The sequence below is a fragment of the Anguilla anguilla genome, chromosome 15 (genome assembly GCF_013347855.1).
Source record: "Anguilla anguilla isolate fAngAng1 chromosome 15, fAngAng1.pri, whole genome shotgun sequence".
NCBI lineage: Eukaryota > Metazoa > Chordata > Actinopteri > Anguilliformes > Anguillidae > Anguilla > Anguilla anguilla.
The window spans coordinates 32238376-32259086 of record NC_049215.1 but is presented as its reverse complement, the minus strand read 5'-3'; the positions used below and the strand labels follow the sequence as shown (position 1 = coordinate 32259086).

The 20711-nt window shown below is 42.9% G+C and overlaps 1 long non-coding RNA gene across 1 annotated transcript; it reads left to right on the top strand.

The window, feature by feature from the left end:
- Positions 1-14136: 14136 nt before the first annotated feature.
- On the top strand, positions 14137-15871 carry LOC118213899. The gene is made up of 3 exons (XR_004762542.1): positions 14137-14444; positions 14586-14638; positions 15702-15871. It is a non-coding gene; the product is annotated as an uncharacterized LOC118213899 (long non-coding RNA).
- The last annotated feature ends 4840 nt before the right edge of the window (positions 15872-20711 follow it).

Genomic DNA, 20711 nt, shown 5'->3' with positions numbered 1-20711 from the left:
ATCCATTACAGGGCCCACACTAAGCCAGGACAGAACCTGGGAGCTTCTTGCTGCGAAGCAACAGTGCTGCTGACTACCCCACCATGCCGTGTGCTATCGATGTTTCACCGTTATACTTCATTATCATTTGCCATCACAAAATACACTTCAGGTAGGAAACGCACATAAATTTATTCTGCTCAATTTAATAACCCAAAGAATATAGATATGCAGCACTTGTATGCATACACTTAAATGAAATAGATCAAACGATATGACGACCACAGGTAAAATAGCAATTCTTAAAACGAAAAGAACAATACAATTAAGCGTGGCAACAGGGGGTAGCCTTTAGCCTGAATAGATGTTAGAACTGCCAAACGTAGTGCATTTTAAGCATACTTTAAATTAAGTACAAAAACTATAAGTACACTTGAAAAAATTGTGTATACTTATCATATTTATATTTTTTATACACTAAAGTATACCATTTCTTATTGCTTAGGCTGCCAAGACATGTGATGGTGAACCACCAATCAGAACACATGGAGAGGGATCCTGAGGTCCAGGAGGAAGGGAGAGGAGATGACACTTCAGCCTAGCCTTGTCCTGTTCTTCCAATGTGCTAAATTGTGATCCAGCACTCCTTCAGGTCTATCGTTTCCACAATCACCCAGGTGGGGAATCATTTTTGTAGTAGCTACAGCTTTTCAGTGCTTCCCTAAAGTATGTTTGATCCCCCACAGTCTCCAACTATCCTCACCCCCCTCCCCCCCCCACCCCCCACAGAGACCCCTCAAACTGTGCCTCTGTCTTCAGAGTACATGGTTACAAATTACAATTGAACCGTCCCTGGGGTATTTTTTTTAATCACTCCAAAATACCCACAGGCAAGTCAAAGAGCTTCCTCTGGCTAACACTCGTTTAAAGTTGAGCTTAAAACTGTTAAAGGAGGAGAGGGAACAAAGGCCAGAATCAGAGGGGCTTTGGGATCTCTGAGGAAACGTAGGTTAGTATCAGAGTCTTCGGAGAGCTCAGGACACACATTGCCGAAAAAGGCCCAGCACAACCTGGTGGGCGTGACTCATCTCCTGCAAACGTCCCGAAGAGGAAGGAGAGGAAGGGGAGGAAGGGGGGGGGAGGGGTAAATCCATAAACCCGAGATGCATTAAAAAAAATGCAGCCCAGCAATATCTTTCATAGCGCATTAAATCATTATGAGTAATTATATTATTATTTATTATGATATTAATTATTTACGCTAATGATGTTTCGGAGAGGCCGTACGCGCATGCAAAAAAAGGACACGCGCAAGTGGACAGACGGATAAATCGCCACAGACGAATCGGCGAATCGGCACGCTCTTACGGTGACAGCGCAAGCACATTATTCCAGCGCAAGCGCACAGCCTTGGGCCCAGAACGGAGATAAGAACCGAGACAGAGCCATGGACTCTCCTGAATTGTTTCTCTCTCTTTCCCCGGGAAATACTGATGGCAGTTGCTGTAAATCCCACCTCATAACACCACCCAGCTAAACTGAAGGTGTTGCTTTTTCTTAATGCTGAGAGATGGCTCTTGCCAACCAACGCAGACACCGGAGTGTATAGATCTTTTTCTGCATATAGACTAGAGTCTAGATACTGGAGTACATAGATCTTCATCTTCATATAGACACAGTATAGACGCTGGAGTGTATAGACCATCTTTATATAGACACAGAGTAGACACTGCAGTGTACAGATCTTCATGATCTTCGCCTTCATAAAGACAATGATACTGATGAGTTTGGGCCTTACAAATCCTCCCCAGTACTGCAACCCTGTATTTTACAGCACACCGTTATTTTACGATATCCCCAAAGCACATTATCTGTGTGAAAATCCTCCAGTTCCACCCAACTAGACGTGCCCATATCTTTTTCCTTCTGAAAAATCTTAATTTATACCGTACAGCTGGAAAGCTGCTGAACAAAAAGAACTGCCCAAGGTACAGGCTGCAATTCTTAGGCGCCTTGGCAGCTGAACGCAACTCTACAATGCAGTGAGAGAAATCTCACGCAGTCCTTAGCTTTCCCTCAAAAGATTGGCCTCTTAAAATCTGGCCATTCGCAACATTTACTGAATATACTGAACATATGGTTTAATTTGTAGACAAAACTATACAATTTTTTAAAAACCCACATCTATGCTCTTTTAAATCACAACAACGTTCGTTGTAAAACAAAATAATTTAATTTAAATGTGGTGTCATTTTCACTGTTTCATGACAGTCCAGAAGCCACTTACCACTGAACTATGATTAATTATTCAGCGGCTAGTTTAATGTAGCATATGGCTTTAGAGAGATTGGAAGTATGCGTGTCACATTAATAGACCTACACTGAGTCCAGGGAATTTTTTTTAATCAAACATAACTTATTGTCTGGAAAAAAAGGATCTGGATTTATCCATGACTTCCATAACTGATACTGTACTGGCCAGCACAGAGTATATCAGTGACACATTCCACAAGCAGCAGGTACTCAGCTCCTGCTGTCCTTCCACAAACTCTGCTTCTTAACTACAGGAGCTATCCACTGGTAACAGGAGGTCCCATTGTTACATGAAAGCACAGAATTAGGAGGCTCCATTGTTACAACGAAGCACAAAAAGAGGAGGCTCCATTGTTACAACACAGCCCAGAATGATGAGGTCCCATTGTTACATCACAGCACAGCATGATGAGGTCTCATTGTTACATCACAGCACAGAATGATGAGGTCCCATTGTAACATCGAAGAAAAGAATGCCAACTGCTACACTTTTGTACTTAGGGTTAGAGTTAGGCTTAGGGTTATAAACATTCATTAACCGCGTCAAAAGAGAACATTTCTGCCTCAATATTGAAACCGAATTCACAAAGCTATGAAGATACAGCTGCGTATTTAGGTGAGTCTGAAGTGCTATTAAACACAGATGACTACACTTAAGTTATGTAGATGCCATTGGCACTCCTCCGTGAGCAACTTTAACCATGGCAGGGGCAAGGTCAGGGGTTTCAAGAGGTTGGGTAAGATTCCCAGTGTGCACCCTGCACATCAGAAAGCACAGCGTGGGCGGTAACTTATTGACTGAACGTTCTTTTGATGTGATATGCATCTCTACGTCTCGGGACGGATTGAGGCTGGTTAGAAACGCGCACTGCCGCCGTGAAAGGCCTCCAATGTGCAGGAGTCACCGGGAGACGTGCACACCCTTCGCCTTCGAGCGGGTCTGCACGATGATGAAACGACTCCTGTGAATTTCCCGCACGCATAAAATAATCACATGAATATTCTGCGCGGAGCGATGCGCACAAGGAACACCACCTTTGGGTATAATTCCATATCCATGATCTCATCTGCCAGGTTTCTCTGTTCTGCATTTTTTATTTTCTCCTATAAAAAAGGGGTAGTTCATCCAAGTCTCAAAATACTTTTAAAAACATTTCTCACCGTAAACGTTGCCTGGAGTCACAGAGAAACAAGATTTATGTTCTTTAATTGGCAAGGCGCAATATGGAACCATTAGCCTAGCCATTAGAGACAGGTTGCTCTATATAGCTTTTTTATTTGCATACACAATAAAATTAACTACGAAAATAGCGGCGATAGTGGCTAACTGTGAACTCTAAATGGAATCTTTAAAAGGTTTTGAAATTGGGTGAACACTGGGTGGAAGCACCCCCCTAAACACACTGCAAATCCACTTTGCATATAAAAAGTGCAGTAAAAAGGAGGAGCGTATTTGTGGTATTTACGGAATTCACGAGTTGAAATTTTGTCGTTGGGACCATGAGTGGGTGCTGAAATATAAGCATCCCTTTCGCCACAGGAAGTGAGAAAACTCCCCCCCCCTGGACCTTCCATCCACAGGTGCACAAAACCCAACCAGGCGGAGGGGGACTGAGGGTTTCTGGGACTCGGTGCTGCATGCTGGGATACCGTCTGCGAATGCTGATGCACTGGGGTTCCTTAGCGGAAGCCTCTCCGGGTTATGGAAGGACAGTACGGTGCACACGAGGTTCCTGTGTCTGGATTCTGCTGCTTTTTTTTTTTTGCGGGGAGGAGGTGGGTGTGCATTATTTCTAAAAATGCGCAAACAGGTCGAGTCAGTCGGCCTTACAGTGGAGGGGGGTGAGGGGGTGTTTGGGGAAGTGTTTGGGGGAGGGGGGGGGGGGTGTAGTTAGCGTTCACATCCCTACTGGCACTTGGCTCTCAAAGACTCAGTTATGCATACAAAATCACGCCATTTATGTAACAAACTGGGTTACTGCTACATAAATTATTTGTCTAAGATTGCTGCCCCAGTCATATGTTTTTTTCACATTTCTTCCACCATTTTGTTGCGGGGTAAACAGTATTCGTTTTGACAGGTGCAAGAAGAACAAGGGCTTACGCGTGGAAACTAAATACGTAAAAACAGTATTTTGTGTTTCTTTAAATTATTTCTCGATGTTATGCTCCAGGAAAAGAAAGATTAAATTTGTATATACTCAAAATGTGTTTTCAGTTGCTCAGGGAGAGCCTTGGTGAAATTTCATTTAGGCCCTGATACAATCTAACTGTCAAGTAGTTAGCAAATAAATAAATTACTCCTTAATATGCGCAAATATATAATTATTCACATTTTTACATAATTTTATGTTAACACCCATGATATCTTAAAATAATTCTGTTTAAAGTGTTTTTCTAAAAATGTGACATCAGTTGTTTTCCTCAAATTTAAGGAAAAGGCAGATATCCAGTCTACCTCAGCCTCCACATTATTTCATTAAAAATGTTAGCGCTTAAAAATAATCCAGATGAGAGGGAGAGGGAAAAGCAAAAAAAAAAAAAAAAAAAATCAAAGAGAAACAGAAATCCCTGGCTTCAGTGATTGGATTGATGTGTATTTCTATCACAGTTACTCATTAGATAGAGTAGAAGTGAGAAGGGTACTGGAACAACTGGGTGTATGAAACATTTATAAAGCATTCATATGCTTCATAAAGCATTTATAAGCATGTAATACACTGTTCAGCAGGCTTAAATTCCTGGAACAGGTGCTGCAATCTGATTGCCTTGCAGAAACTGTTACGATAGAGGGCTACATTCCAGACCTAGGGCCTGACCCGGTTTTTTTAATATACATTTCCATCAACATATTTACTGAACAGTTGGAGAATCAGCTAAATTGCCAAACTACTACGGCTCAATTATAGCAACCTTGGAAATATAAAGAAAAGGAGGAAAAAAAAAAAAAGAAAACTTGAAATCAATGTGCAATGCTCACAATAACACAATAAACCTACAAAACTGGATGTATAGCAAGCACCCCCGCCCTGCCTCTGCCAGCTTTGTCCCTTTTCATAATTATTATCGGTGGTTAGAGAGCCAGAAAAAACTAAGCTGAAGTAGGTATTAAATACAGAACCAGATGGATATAAACACTGTGATTCTGCGACACGGTATGCGGGGACAGGTCTTTAAATTTTGAAATCGGCTGGTGACTTTTGAGTGAATTTGTTAAATAAAAGCTAACGGACAAGACAGACAAAACACTGGCACGATTTAATTTGTCAATTTGGGTTCAGATTTTAGGAGTAGCCTTGTCATCTGTGTTTGGTTTCTAAATTACAGTTTAATTTTATTTATTATTTTTATGACTGTATTTGTACAATATGCGCTATTCCTCATTCCCTCATGTACATGTACATGACTTGTGGGCCACACTAATGGAAAAAAAATGCAACGGAGGCAAATACGATTTGCTTAAGTTTGTCATTTGAAACGTAGGACAAAATGAACTGCGAGATACACAGAATATGGACCTCTACCCTTCACCCTGGGGTGAAGATAAAAAATAAAAAAAACCTCCTCAACACTTCTGGATTTTTAAAATTTATTTATTTATTTTTTTAATGGAATAAATTGGTTCCAGCACGGCACGGACCTGGCACGCTCCCCAGAACCTACTTGCATGAGATCACATGACTGCACTCACATTAAACATGGCAGAGAATTAGATTTTTTTTTTTTCTTTCTTTTATTTATTAATTTTGCACAGACGGTAGACCATCTCTTATGCTTCAGATAAGACATAACAGGAAGTGACCTCGGGGAGAAGAATTCCCCAAAGTGGCACACAGCGACGCGGGAAAGGCCGGTCCTCCTTGCCGACACTAAGACTAAGGTCGCATTCCAAACGCTTATTTTTGTCTCCTTTCCTAGTACGGAAGGCCAAACGGGTCAAAAATACGTGAAACTGACGTCTGCAATCATGCGTTGCCAACGTCGGCTCACTCCCTTCCCTTACTTTTTCCTCTCCTTGCTTCGTTTCCTTGCTCCTAGCTCCACCCATCGGAGGACGCACGGAAAGGAAGCAAGGAAAGGACGCAGGGGCGGAGGAATCAAGGAAACGTGTGTAAGGAAATTGGAAGGTTCCTCGTTCTTTCAAGCGTCAGTTTGAAGCCATGTCAATAACTATACGTCCACGCGTTGTGAAAAAAAAATAAATACTTCCGCAAAGGATGCACTTGTGTTTCCTTGCTCAATAATTCTTCAGGAGCCTCCTTCAAATGTGTTGCTGTGTGCTGAATCTGAGGGCATTTTAACATTGACAATTAAGACCAGCTTCTCTTTTCTTTTTTCCCTGAGGCTATAACTACGTTTCCCATAATGCTCTACCTTTCATATTGACAGAATGTCGTCTGTTGAACCATTCTAATGCCACCAGTAGGAGTGTCTGTGGGGATCCGCTATCCCAACCCACGTGATTTAAAAGGCCAATTAAAATGCAGTAAGAATTTCTCCGACCTGATCTCATGGAGGTATCCTATCTGTCAACAGTAGCCAATCAAAGACCAGCAACTTGCAACCAATATCAAGCACGAGGAAAAAAAAAAACCCCTTGGATGCAACTGCTTTGGTACTTCCAAGAAACAGGTCAGCCTTGGATGCATAACGTCATCGTAGTTTGTTGTACTTGCGGGGTGAATTCAGGTTATTTGGGAGATCAGGTAATTTGGGACAACTTTGAGCAAATCAGTAGGCTAAAACAATGCAAACCATTCTTCAATTGTTCCATTCCTTTATTAAGACCCAAAAAAACATCTAAAAAAATCAATAAACATTACTAAATTGTGTAGCGCATCACATTTTTGAGAAACAAATCCTTTCAAGTCTATTTAGAAATACTATGAACATTGAATGATAGGCCTTGAGTGGACTGAAGGGAAGAAGCCTAAAAAATCAATACATGAAAGGGGGGGGGGGGTTCAAGAAGAATGGAGAAAGGGAAGAGAGACACTTAAACACTTGCACTGCTCCCTCAAACATTAAATTGATCTTTGTCAATTTATTTAATCCTTAAACACAATGGGCTCTGTTTTCCAGCCGGCGCATGGCGTGTCGCAAGCCGTCACACTCGGCAAAATGGCGTTTTCATCGTGGGTGTCGAGGCTCCCGAGCCATCCGCTAACTTCAGTGACTGGCCATGCGCCAAAGAGGGAGAGAAGGCGCTGCTGGGGGGGGTGTCAGCCAATATCGCACAGCGCAGTGCAATTTTGGTGCAGCGCGTTTGAATTTTCGGGTCAGTCTAGTCTGGCATTTGAGCCCTCTCTCACCCACCTGCTCAAAGTTATAGCCCATCATACAGCGGATTGCCAATCAATGGTTTTCATGGATTATATGCGGTCCAATTTGACTGATACAAACCCCTGAAGCAGATAAAATGTGTACTTTTCATTTTTTCGTATTGTTCATTTTCACTTTTTTATAATTTTTTATTCCTGTATTTATTTCTATTTTTAATTGTTTGTGGCTGTTCTTATACTGCATTGTGGTGGTCCCTGGGGTACTGTGTTCTGTACTTTTACTTACAACCTCCTGTAATGAGAAGAATGAAAATAAATGCAACTTGAGCAATCTTTTCATTTTAATTGACCGTAGTTAAAATGATAAATGACAACTACTGCAATATTTTGCAACAGTGTAATAGATGTGCGGGCAGCACAGTGGTGCGTGTTCACCCCGTGTCCATGTGGGTTTCCTCCGGGTACTCCGGTTTCCAGTAGGCTAACTGGAGACTCTAAATTGCCCCTAGGTGTGAATGGTGTGTGTGCCATACAATAGACTGGCGGCCTGTCCTGGGTGTGTTCCTACCTCTCGCCCAATACACGCTGGGATATATAGGCTCCAGCACCCCCTGCGACCCTGACCAGGAAGTGGGTATAGATAATGGATGGATTGATGGATATATAAAAACAATTAGCCTTTTAAATAATTATCATTACAAATTCCTAACAGTATTAGTTCATACAAACAAAATTAAGTAGTCTTAATATGACATATTTTGCTGGTGGAAATTTTATAATCAGCATGAACATGTTTTACTTTGTCCAGTATTTTTCAACATGAAATGATAAATAATAATTAAAAATAAATAAATTCTTATTTTTTCGGTTTTCATATTTCATTTGAAATTTCTGATGGTCACACAATGTCATTACCATGCGTGATCAAGAAGATATTTCAAAATTTCGAATAATAATAATATAATAATAATAATAATAATAACCCAGCCAGTCGGGATTTTCTGTAGGCTTTACAGAATTGGTTGGCGAGTTAGCAATCATGCGTGAGGCGAAAAGCAGGTTTTACCTCTTCTATACCCTTCCATACACATGTTCTCTTCTCCCTCTATATATAGATGTTACAAACGTGCCGCATGGGTATAGACTGGCTGTTTCGTTGCTTAGCAACGTCTATGAGTAAGCAATACGAGTCAAACTTATGCTGATTTCGAACCAGGAGATAAAGATTATCAAAATAACAGTATTTAAAATATGACAAAACCACAACTCATTCTGTCCCACTCAGTTCAGCTAAGCCCCAAGCCATTGTTGAAAATTAATAATGGCCTTGTGCGTAATAATTTTTTTGTTTTTTTTTTGTTTGAGCAACACCAGGTCATTTTACTGCTGTGAATGGGGATCACTGGTATTGTCTGATCTTCCCTGGTTTTATTTTGTTTAATAATGCTTAATTGACTGCGCCCATTCCAAAAATTTGATTGTTCTGTCTCAACTATGACATATTTCCAAAAGTTGTGAAAAGCTGCATGTGTCTACCATTGTGAAGCCTTGCAGGGCAAAAACAATAGCCCTTTAATAAATATGAAAATCTGACAATCACTGCAGCCAAATTATGGGTCAGCTTCATCGTTCTGAAAGGTTTCAACCGATCGAGGTTAGACATCATGGATGACTTTCTCCATTGCCAGGTGATTTCGAATCAGTTTAACTGAGGACAAGACAATTACGGCAGTAATAATATAATCAGCTGATATATAGCCTAGGTCATTCTCTTAGTCCCTTAGCTGGCTAGCAATAAGTAAAGGTAGATGAGTTGGCTAGGTAGGTACCATTATCATTTAAATGTCACTGCTACTTCATTACTTCTTTATATAGCCGTTTTACCTCACGAGTACTGTCCAATCATACAGATATTAATGAATGATCAAGCACCAAGCCCTAGGTTCTTTATTGGTTCTCTATAGGGGCCAAAAACGAATGAATGATAAATCTGTAACTTTAGTTATTGATAACTAAGTGTCGATACAGAAATGATCAAGTTGCAGCGTAGTTTCCAGGATGGTAAAAACATATTTTTCTCTTTGACCCAGATAAGACTCATTTAGGGTAATGGCCTGATTGGGAAAGTGACAGATCAATCAACCGTGTGACCAATAGTGGCCCAGGGCCAGTGGGCAATCCTTATTGTCAAGCCATGCTTTGAAATTTTGTGGTTACAGAACAGAACAGATTTAATGCTTGACTTGCTTATATTAAGCAGTTGCCCTATACTATTAAATGCACTAGCACAGCATTTACCAGTACACTGGAACAATGCCAGAAAAGACCTTCAATAGGACTTCCACTCCCATTAATTGATTTAGTGACTGATCTTAAATATTTAAATTTGCCAATGGATGTTTTTTTTTTTTTAGTCGCACTGGTGGCCATTTTGCTTGCCATCTCTAGCCCCGGCCAAGACGCATCATCTGAAAAATGACCAGCAGTAACTTGCGTTTATAGTTATGGCCCTCAGCGGTCACTAGGCAACACAACGCACACCAAACTCCACCAAACCAAACACCGCTTCTGGACTGTATTTGCCATACATCCGCCTGCACATGCCTTTGAAGTGGTTCTAGAAGATTGCATGCCTTCTATAAATGTATACGGATGTGAGTCGGTAAATGGACGTGAGTCGGTATATGGATGTGAGTCGGTAAATGGATGTGAGTCGGTAAATGGCTGTGAGTCAGTATATGGATGTGAGTCGGTATATGGATGTGAGTCGGTATATGGATGAGAGTCGGTAAATGGATGCGAGTCGGTATATGGATGTGAGTCGGTATATGGATGTGAGTCGGTATATGGATGTGAGTCGGTATATGGAAGTGAGTCGGTATATGGATGCAAGTCGGTATATGGATGTGAGTCAGTATATGGATGTGAGTCAGTATATGGATGCGAGTCGGTATATGGATGTGAGTCGGTATATGGATGTGAGTTGGTAAATGGATGTGAGTTGGTAAATGGATGTGAGTCGGTAAATGGATGCGAGTCCTTACTATGAGCACAAGGCGCGAATCCAGCGAGCGTACAAACCCCTGGCATAATCATCCCCTCATCCGATTGGCTACTCAGTCCCTAAGGTTGTGCATCCACTCACATATTTCCCAATTCGACACTTCAAAAGAGAGCCCAGATGTTTCACATCATTGGTTCTCAAGTTCGGTCCTGGGGGACCCCTGTGTACGCTGGTTCTGTTTCCAACCACGACTGTAATACCAGATTGTTAACAAGCCGTTAATTTTTCTCAATTGCGCTTTCCATGCTGTGAGGGATTACTTACCCTCTTAAGCCACATTATGTCAGAAATATATACGCATGCCATGAAGAATAAAAGTCCCATACTCGCACTGTGCAATACTGCAAATGACAAAGATAGAGACAGGTTTAAAAAACCGGTTTTATGAATGTGACGGTGAATCAACAAGCTCTAACTAGCTAAAGTGTGGACATACAGCCACTAAAACTCACCTTTTGGCAGCTACCAAAGAATTAAAAGGCAAAGCAAGTGATAATGAGCAAAACCTGCACTGTGTTAACAAGTTTAAGGGAAAAAGAAAAAAAGTATGAAAGAACTTAAGCACATTATGTTCAACAGCCTTAATTGAGCAAGAGTTTGGGTGGAACTGAGACCATCACAAGCAGGGGTCCCCCCCAAGGCAGAACCTGAGAACCTCAGGCCAGCAACGGTTTAGTCAAAGTAAAAAAATTTTAAAAAGCTCGCTAAGAAAAAAAGAGCTGCAATGCAGTCTCAGGGCTGATTTAACCGTTCCTCTCTGCCACAGCGGGCCCCGTGTCCCGTACTGTACTGTACGTCAGTTATGGTGCTTAAATGCCGTCCTGATGCTTCATATCGTCCACCCCACTGCTGCCTGACTGCACTTCGGCAGCAGCCGGAAAGGCATAATGTTCACAGTGCGCTCCAGTCCCGTCAGTGTCATAAGCAACGAGGGCAGGTTCGGGATCAGAGACAGGCTGCACTTAAGCTCATTAAAACTGACCGGATCTATTCACAGGCAGAGGGGGAGGGGGGGGGGGGGGGGGGGCGGTCAGGGGGTTCATCTTTTCCTCTCACTGTGCCCAATTTGATAAAGATGAGCACAGGTATTTTATTCAGTCTACTTTGCTCGTTTTTATCAAGGGTGTAAATCATTTCTGGAGGGCACTGTGTACACTCACGCACGCACAAATATTTAAATGTGCACATATGCGTGCTCACCCACAGGCACACTATCAAAAAACACATTTGCGCCTGCACATGCACAACACGTACACGCACACACGCACGCACAGCCACACATGCACACACACACACACGTGCACACAAACACGCACGCACACTAAATGATGCTGCCCTCTCGCTCTCTCGCTTTCTCTCATCCAAGAAGGTTCCAGGGATTACCAGAGTTCTCACGGGTGCATTAATGTTTTATTCTGCAGTAATGAATGCAGTTATTAGCCATCCCATTACCTTCGACCCCCCCCCCCCCCCACATCCTCACCCCACCCTACCCCCAATGGGTCCCAGACACGAGAACATGCACCAGTTCCTCTCAAATTAAGGACTGCTCCCAGCACCTCACTGAGTCAATGTCACAAAGAATTCAGTCTGCTATGTTGGCAAAAGTGGGTTCTAGCCAGTACTAGATTAGTGTACCTAATAAAGTGGCCATTGAATGTATATTTCCCCTGTAAACAGTTGGATAGTCACCAAAAGATACTCAGGTGAAGTACATTGCACTCAGGTAGACAGTACTGCCCCACCTAGAGCTTACATTGCCCTCAGATACGACAGCCCTGCCCCACCTGGAGTTTACATTGCCCTCAAGTAGAACAGTACTTCCCCACCTGGGGTTTGAACCAGCAACCCCACTGATGCCAAGGAGTGCTCCGTAAACAGTGCTGAGCTCTACTGCCGTCCCCCAAACAGAGGAGGAGCCGCTCCAGTTCTAAGAGGCACCGGTGCTGTTTCTATGCAACAACAAAAAAAAAAATGGGGAGAAAACATTTGATTGGATGTTCCAGGCAATTACAGATAATATATCTGGAGTGCTCTTCTGTCCCAGATAAACTGCTTTCTCCGGGACTCATTTTCAAATACCTCCTGACTTTTTTTTTTTTGAGAACTTGAAGTGAAGTCTAAAGCTTCATTTACACAAGTTAATGAGCGAGCGTTTCGTAGAACACTCAGAGAACATATCCGAGTGCTCTTTAACAAACACTTGGAAACTTCGGAAGTTACACTCACGGAGGTGCAGAGTGCATAATCACACTGTCGGGCTCATGGAGGGAGGAGACATGGGGGGAGATGGGGGGAGACAGAGGGAAGAGACAAGGGGGGGAGGACAGAGGGAGGTGACATGGGGGAGACAGAGGGAGGAGAGAGAGGGAGGACACTGAGGGAGGAGACATGGGGGGAGACTGGGGGAGGAGAGAGAGGGAGGTGATAGAGGGAGGTTCAGAATTCTTCATGGTTATGGAGAGATCGGTCGTGATCGCAGAGAGGATCGAATGAAAACCTTGTTCTAACTCATGTAGGGCTCACACAGACATTAAACAAATGCCTCACCTTTTTTTAGACTAATGGAGCTTTTAAAACATGAACCACGCGGCCCTTTAAATCACGCCGAAGCGCTGACAGTTTTGCGATGATGCCCATAAAGACGCGCTCTCCACTAGGGAAAAGGAACGAGCGGATGTCCATCACGCTGCTGAGAACTTTGGAGTAAAAATTTCAGCACGCCACGCAGCTCAATAACTCAAGACTTCCGTGAAAAACAACCCCGTTTCGAGAGTTTGACTGAAGTAGGTTGATTTTTTTTTTTACGGGTTGAAGGCACAGCTTCAAATCGTAGAACATAACAACGTGTACCCATAAAACAGTCCCCGTGCACAGTACCGCACGTGTTTAATTAGCAGGGCCAGAAGAATACACGTCCTCCCTGACAACGAAGGATACAGATTCCATCTATGATGTGGTCCGACAAAGGAGCCGTCACGTGACTTTACACAGCCAATGAGAAGCAGGTATCCACTTTCCTAGCCGTGGCATGTGTGCTTAATATTGAAATCAGGTCTGCTAATTACTACAGCCCATTAATTAACTCAATAATTAATGTCACACGAATCCCCAGACTTGTCTAATTAAAGTGGATTAATTAATAAATCAATAGATTTTTAAGTTAATTTAATTTCCTGTGAAACTGGTGGAATCTATGGAGAATAATCTACTGCACTGTGTGACCTGTAATAGGGCAAAAGCGTGATCAAGTAAACGTGACAGTTCATCAAACTCTCTGCCAATTGTTCACTAGTACTCAGCTGGCAGTTAACTAATTGTGTTACTTAACTATTCTCATTCACCCATTTCCCAGTCAACAGCCACAATGCTCTCTTTAGACAATATCACTTTAGAAGATTCACATTAGTAAACACTAATGGACCCATTCATTGAGTTCACAAAAGTTAAACATTTCATAATCAATGAATCGTAGCTTATTAAGACTTGCAGCTCAAACCAACCATTAGCATGTTCAGATTAAATATTAATCGCAAAACAGTTGGGAATTTTTATTAAACGGCAAAGAGCATAAAGCTTTCATTTCTCTTGCTTCCTTGAGAAAAAAAAAACAGTCCTAATATCCTTATTATCTTTTTAATTTAGGTGTAATTGCTGTTTTGGGATCACAGAGTCTGTTATTGACACACTGAGCACTGGAGCTTGAAATAGCAGTCTTAATCATGCAAGTCGCTGAAGGAGGCTCCCACTAGGTAAAGCGCTCTAAACGGGCGATCCGTTCATGAAGATATACGGAGAGCTGGCAGGTAGACTATTTGTTTCCATAATCTTGAAAACCGTGTGAAAAGTTGAACAAGTTGGGAATTCTGCACATCCGAGCTTTCACCTGTTATCTTATCTCCTCCTCCTCCTCCTCCTCCTCCTCATCGTCGTTGGGACTCGAGCAGCTTCCCTGGGAAGGTTAACGTCTTCAAAAAGGAGAAAAAGGAAGACATTTTGTGTAAGCCCCATTTAACCGCAAATTATATTCATAACCTATAGTCCCTCCGTATGGAGTTGGGCACTTGCCAAGCAAAAGTACCGCACACATTGACCGAAGAGGCTCGTACTTTCCAGGACTGATGAAGGTCAGACAGACCAAAATGTTCTCACTTGTTTTGTCGGTGTGTGAGACTCAATTAACTGATGTTAATTAAGAGAAAACTGATAATTTTGCAGTGTGGCATTAGCTTTTTCTTCTTTTTTTTCCATACAAAATTTAAATATAATAATTATTTGGCTTCAAACCTGATGTCAAGTTGAAAAATCTTTTTAAAATAATAAATGACTCAAAGTTGCACACGTGCATGCAGTGCCTGGTATCCATGGTGACATATGACTTGCGACACACCACCTTGTGTTTAACATTAATATTTTGGTTCTGATTCAAACACGCATCCACGGCACTGAATTTCAGTTTCACTTCGTTGGTCTTGCATTTCTGACGCTGGAAACCTGGCGTTAATTTCACCTGGACTTCCACCTTCCAGGGCTGAGTCTCTTCCACCGCATTCACTCGGTGGTCCTTGTTAATTAACATTAAAATAATTACTGCCTGGACTTCTCTGCTTGCAAGCAAAGGTTGTCTCATGCTACGCTGCCACGTCGTTAAAAGTTGAAAGGCATCGGCAAGTTGAAAGGCATCAGCACAAACCACCGATGCAACGAAACACTGATCGAGCATCATGGGAACTTGTTGCGCTCTGAGAGAAAGCCCTTCCCTGGGGAGTGATTATTAATATTATTATTATTATTATTATTATTATTATTATTAATAGTGATATTACAATGACGGTTGTTTGTGTTAATAAATGTCATTGTTGCTGTCATTAATAATATTGCTACAATTATATCAGGGAGTGGATCCACTTGTCCGTTTGCCCTGGTCCTCTTGCAATGCGTAAAAAAAATGAATTACAGTAATAGATTGTACCCAAGGGGTATTTTGAATGAAATGTGTAGCACACAGTGGAGGGGTTTTAGTTTGGAGTGGGCCCTCTTTCTCTTCCTCTTCACTTTGCAAGTTCTAGAGCAATGAGGCAAAGGATTCCAAGATGAACGCTACCGGGAATGCTGAACACCAGGGACTGCATCAGGAACGCTGAACACCAGGGACTGCATCGGGAACGCTGAACACCAGGGACTGCACCGGGCACGCTGAACACCAGGGACTGCACCAGGAACACTAACACTGAACACCAGGATTGCACCGGGAACGCTGAACACCAGGGACTGCATCAGGAACGCTGAACGCCAGGGACTGCATCAGGAACGCTGAACGCCAGGGACTGCATCGGGAACACTGAACACCAGGGACTGCACCAGGAACACTAACGCTGAACACCAGGGACTGCACCGGGAACGCTGAACACCAGGGACTGCACCGGGAACACTAACGCTGAACACCAGGGACTGCACCGGGAACGCTGAACACCAGGGACTGCATCGGGAATGCTGAACACCAGGGAACGCTGAACACCAGGGACTGCACCGGGAACGCTGAACACCAGGGACTGCACCGGGATCACTGAACACCAGGGACTGCACCGGGAATGCTGAACACCAGGGAACGCTGAACACCAGGGACTGCACCGGGAACGCTGAACACCAGGGACTGCACCGGGAACACTAAACACCAGGGACTGCACCGGGAACGCTGAACACCAGGGACTGCACCGGGAACGCTGAACACCAGGGACTGCACCGGGAACGCTAACACTGAACACTAGGGACTGAATCGCGGTACAGAGCTAATGTGGAAAAATAACATTCTGCAGACGAAAAATCTCTTTGTTCTGAAAAACGAAAAGGAATATTAAAAGACGTAATTGTGAGATGTAGGTCAGCTCCTGTTTCATGCCTGGAAAAGAGTCAGAAACAATGTGGGTGTGCAGGGAACTAAAGAGTCTCTAATGCTGCGCGTATTCTTCATTCACTTTGCTCTTCTGTTTTTGCGAGAGGTATTGAAAAATTGATTTTTTTAGTGTCTCAGGACTGAACCAAAATCTGAAATTTGTGCTGAACAGAACCCCACTGAGCCTTTGGGAGAAGAAAGGATTTTTTAAAAAATCAGCATTTATTCTGAGATAAAAATGTATTCATGTACATGTGAATACACATGGACACATGAATGCACACATGCAGACAAAAAACTTATAAAGAGTACAAGGATAAGCCGTGAGAGCACGCACGTACATGCACACACACACTCTCTTACACACACACATACGCACACTCTCTTACACACACACACACACACACACTCTCTTACACACACACATACGCACGATAACCTATTTATGAGTCCCGTCCATGTAGCATATGTGGGTTCTGCAAGATGAATTTTCTGCATCAGCTGAGATTTTTCCTTGAGCTGGCTCTGTGTCAGCATGAAACAACAGCGTTGCACTACATCCCAATGTGAGGAACGCCGACCGGCACTAAAAATACAACACCCTGCAGTTCTGCGAAAATAATGCCTCCGTACAGGCTTTATACATACATATTGTATATTTGTGTGCGTGTGTGTGTGTATATATATATATACACATACACACAGGGAAACTCAATTCTGCATTGCCTGTTGCGCTGTTGTGATGTAACTCATGGTAATTCTCCCACTATGGACTTCACTGTGTTGAATCATCATCTTTATAAAGATTTGTTTTGGCAAGTAAGGCATCACACGAGCCATTTTAGAAGCGTTGTGTGTTGTGTATTTTCGAGTAAAGACCTGGGGCGAACAAAAGAGTGAAATAAAATAAATAAAATAATTCCAGAAATTATCACAAATCAAATAAATGACTGCCCATGTCACATACTGTATAAGATGTAGTTAAACACATAATTCACAATTCCCAAACCCACCCTGACTGGCTCAATTAAAATTTAATAAAAAGTTTTCATTTTCATTCAGAAGGAGGAATTTTTTGATTGTGCATTAATACACCAGGAGTCAGGGAGAGTAACCATCAGAAATTCTCGATTTTGTTAAACAAAGGTTTTGGAGTGGTTTATGTTATGTTTTCTACAAAGCATTACTGCGGCACGGAACATAAATCTTTAAGCTTGATCGATCTCCGAAATGCATATTATCTGCTCATAGAAGTCTAATTTAGAAATATAGAAAACAGATCATTCCATGTGCAGCAGGGCCTCATTCATTTTCTGAACAGAAATATGCCAGTGAAACTCAAATATGACACACATTTTACTTTAGAGCCATTTTACATTTGCCCCATTTTATACTTCTCTCTTTCTCTCTCTCATAAAAGTGTGTACCATAAAACAACAGTAACGAGACATTAAATCAATATAACAGTGATGACATTCAGTTAAGACCAGGAATATTTTTTTCGCCACCAGGATTACTCATTAGCCATTTGGTTACCCATCACTGGAGGTCCTCAAATTGTTAATAAGGGGTTCATAATGGCAGGCCTCCTTAATTCCAGGGGCGCCCCTGGAGGACAGATCGAGTACTGCAAAGACCTACAGGACTACAGGGCTACAGAGCTGACTGCACAGACCTACAGGGCTACAGAGCTGAATGTAGAGACCTACAGAGCTACAGAGCTGACTGCACAGACCTGCAGGACTACAGGGCTACAGAGCTGACTGCACAGACCTACAGGGCTACAGAGCTGAATGTAGAGACCTACAGAGCTACAGAGCTGACTGCACAGACCTGCAGGAATACAGGGCTACAGAGCTGACTGTAGAGACCTACAGGGCTATGGGGCTACAGAGCTGAATGTAGAGACCTACAGGGCTATGGGGCTACAGAGCTGAATGTAGAGACCTACGGGGCTACAGAGCTACAGAGCTACAGGGCTACAGAGCTGACTGCACAGACCTACAGGAATACAGGGCTACAGAGCTACAGAGCTGACTGTAGAGACCTACAGGGCTATGGGGCTACAGGGCTACAGAGCTGACTGCACAGACCTACAGGAATACAGGGCTACAGAGCTACAGAGCTGACTGTAGAGACCTACAGGGCTATGGGGCTACAGGGCTACAGAGCTGAATGTAGAGACCTACAGGACTACAGAGCTACAGAGGTACGGGGCTACGGGGCTACAGGAATACAGGGCTGACTGCAGGGACCTACAGGGCTACAGAGCTGACTGCAGGGACCTACAGACCTACAGGGCTAGAGAGCTGACTGAAGGGACCTACAGGGCTACAGGGCTACAGGGCTACAGAGCTGACTGCAGGGACCTACGGGCCAGGCTCCTTATCTGACCCCATCTCCCCCATCGCTCTCTGATTAACAGGATCATGGCTGAGCTCTTTGAAGATGGACGTTCCCCCGAGATGAAGACGGTGCAGGCCCACAGGGGAGCCTCTGCAGCCCCTGATGGGCTACAACTGCCCCCATCAGTGGGTGGAGCGAGGGGTACTCCAGCCCCAAAAACATACTTTGAGCAGAGCTCTCCTGCACGTCCGTAAATTCAGCGATGTATAACTTGAAAGAAGAGGATAATTACACCTGATGGGACATGCAGCTGAGCCTCCTTTCAGACATACACACACAACATTCACGCCAACACGTGCACACACACACACACACACACACATTCACGCTCACACTCATACACACACACACGTGCTTACACGTGCACCCACACACACACATACACATTCACGCCAACACGTGCACACACACAAATTCACGCTCACACTCATACACACACACACGTGCTTACACGTGCACCCACACACACACACACACATTCACGCCAACACGTGCACACACACACACATTCACACACACACACATTCACGCTCACACTCATACACACACACACACATGCACACACACACACACACACACACACACACACACACACTCATACACTCATACACACTCACCACACATTCACACCATTTTCAATGGCAGATAACAAGTAGTCATTAACACAAGTAACACACACAGAATCAAACACATCGCATTATACAGATCATGTTTTTCACTTCATTCCAGAGTAAACTGCGTACACAAGATGCATAATGCAATTAAAATAAAATAAGAAAAGATGTGTGAGAGTACATCCCGTCTCAACAACTAGCTACTGCAAACGTAGTTAACATGTTTGCTTTGGCTGCCTGCCATTCTTTCTGTCACCAGGGCAACAATGAAGCTCCACCCCTTGAAAAACACTGCAGCTAAAATGGTAGCCATTTATAGGTTGGCTTCATTCTTTAAAGTAAAGTGGGAAAGCACAAAATAGCACATTTTTGTTTTGTCATTTCTTTACTTTTTGGAGCGTTTCCCCTCCAGTTCTCTTCTTGTTATTCTACTGTTTTTTTTTTTTTTTTTTTTTTTTTTTTTTTTTTTTTTTTTTAAATGGAGAATTAGGAGGGCTATTTCTGAAAAGGACTGCAGCAAACAATGGATTTCTAATCAAAAATCAGCTTGAACACTGTTATATGGTCTTTACCACAACGGACAATCGTAGTTGTCAGCAGTGCATATTGTATCCTTTTACGAGGTGTCTCAATTTGGCCACCTGGCTGCCTCCTTAACACATTTATTAATGTCAAGTAACCATCAACAATGTCTTTTTTTAAAAGGAAGCATAATGCCATGAATAATGTATGGGCCATTTATAAATGCTGATATGCTGCTGCCTGGAGTCTAATGTATCCAGGTGTCAGGAAGAATCACCCAAAAGTGACTCACACAACAGCCCATCGAAAGAATGGTCAGTATTGACTTTGTCACCTTATTTCCATAGGAATGCAAGGGGCCTGATTATTGAGTAAGTCCGAGAACAGCACACACATCCAGGAGTCAGGCCTGCCCTCCGCACAAACACCAAACTGAAAATGTCTCATCGTAGCTCTTACGGTTGGTAAGAACCTTCTAAATAATGTGAAATAACACACAGCTACAAGCTAACATTTGTAGCACTTTTGGTGCTCAGTTCCAAAACAAGTTCGAACAAGTTGGTTGGTAAGAGGGCGACACGGTGGTGCGGTGGGTAGCACTGTTTCCTCACAGCAAGGTGGTCCTGGGTTCGAAACTG